Source organism: Sinocyclocheilus rhinocerous, unplaced genomic scaffold (genome assembly GCF_001515625.1).
Source record: "Sinocyclocheilus rhinocerous isolate Xijiao unplaced genomic scaffold, SAMN03320098_v1.1 scaffold834, whole genome shotgun sequence".
Lineage (NCBI taxonomy): Eukaryota > Metazoa > Chordata > Actinopteri > Cypriniformes > Cyprinidae > Sinocyclocheilus > Sinocyclocheilus rhinocerous.
The window spans coordinates 1,262,245-1,264,129 of record NW_015645089.1 but is presented as its reverse complement, the minus strand read 5'-3'; positions in this window follow the sequence as shown (position 1 = coordinate 1,264,129).

Below are 1,885 nucleotides of genomic sequence, written 5' to 3'. Positions count from 1 at the left end.
TTACTTGTTAATTATTGTGATGTTTTTATGAGATGTTATTCTGACGGCACCCATTCACTGCAGAGGATCCATTGGTGCACGATGTAATGCTACATTTCTCTAAATCTGTTCACATGACGAAACAAACTCATCTACAATGGATCGCCTGAGAGTGAATACATTTTCAGCAGATTTTCATTTTTGGGTGAACTATTCCTTTAATACAAGATCCTGGTCTCCTCTGAGACAACTTTCCTTTCCGGTGACATCACTGGTGAGCTGTTACTTAGTATTAACAAGCAGCCAAAGTTAAACAGCAAATCTATATAGAAAGATTTGAAAAAGAAACATTAAGAATGGGATGAGCCTCCACATCCTGGTCATAATCCTCCTCAAAAGTGTGTGCCAGTGGAGTTTCAGGTGATTTGACAGCGTTTTTAGTCGTGTTTTTTTATTTGTGACTTTTCAAAAGTGTTTGTCTTTGCAATCTGTGTTAACTAGCTAAAGACAGATAGCTTAGACCCACAAGCTCTATTATATGAGCATCCAAATGAATCGTACCTCCTCTAGAGGAATCAAGTGTGTGTGTGTGTGTGTATGTGTGTGCTGTGGTTTGTCCAGATGAGTGTCACACCAGATGTTTAGACAGACCTGCTGGTCACCTGTTTGTCCTTTTATACTCTGTCTGTTTCTATAACAGCTGCTCGGTTTTGGCTGTACGCATGCAGCTGACAGAAATCAAGAGGACTTTAAAGAATATGGTTTTTATATGACCTCTATTATGATTGGTTTTGTGTACTGGCATGTTTCAAAGTTGCTGAATACTGAATAATCATTGATGTTTAAATGTAGGTGGTCATATCTGTTATTGTGCTTTAGCTGTTGCATCATAATCTGAGATTTTGTTGCACTTGCTAAACTGAGTATCTGCTAATTTTCTGCTCGTTAAGTTTTCAAAGTAAGGATATTTATAAAAAAAAAACAAAAAAAAAAACTTAGACTTGAACACCTGTTTCTTGTTTGTGAAACGTGGGTGTTAAATACCAAAGTCATTAATGCAGTGTCTAATTAGCCATTTGTCTATTTGTTAACCTTGACCAATTAGCCTGTGTGGCCTTGATGACATCAGCTGAAAGGAAAGTTAGTTAATTTTGATGATTACAAAGAAGATTTTTATATTAAAAATATATGCACACTTATGAATACAACCAGCAATGTATTAACTTAAGAGTGTAAAAATGCTTTAAGAATTTAAGTATGAAGTGTTTGGTGTGTTAATTTCTGCCTTTTTGTATTTCATATAAACTGTATGTGCTTAAGAACTGATCAACACTGATGGATGAATTAAACTAGTGTTGATCGTTGAGATCAAGCAAATCTTCCTAAAGCATTGTGAGAGAGTTTAAAGCAGCACTATGTAACTTTTTCTGTGTTCAAAATTTGCTAAATGTATATAATGAGCGAGTACATCATGAATTCCATCTTCCAAACCGCGTTTTTGTCTTATTCCGAATCACTACGGTACACTTATAATAAGTACTTATATTTGGACTATTGTAGCCTGGTCGGCCTCCTGTAGTGAATCGATGCGTTTTTGTAAGAAAAATAACCATATTTAAAACGTAATAATCACTTGAATCTAGCTTGCGCCAGCAGTTGTACACAAGCAGTTCCGGGGGATGACGTATGGGGCCAGCGTTGCGCATGCGCGGCTCAGAAGTGACGCACGCGGAGAGATCGAAACAAAACAACGGTCACTAATTAGAAGTACAAAACGAGGATTTGTAAAGAAGAATGTCGAAGGATTTCGATATAAGCTAAGAGGAGACTTGTTTTCCTTTGCTAAAGTAAGGAAACTTTGCTTCTTTTGATCCTGTAAACAAACGTTGGTTTTCACAAGACTCAC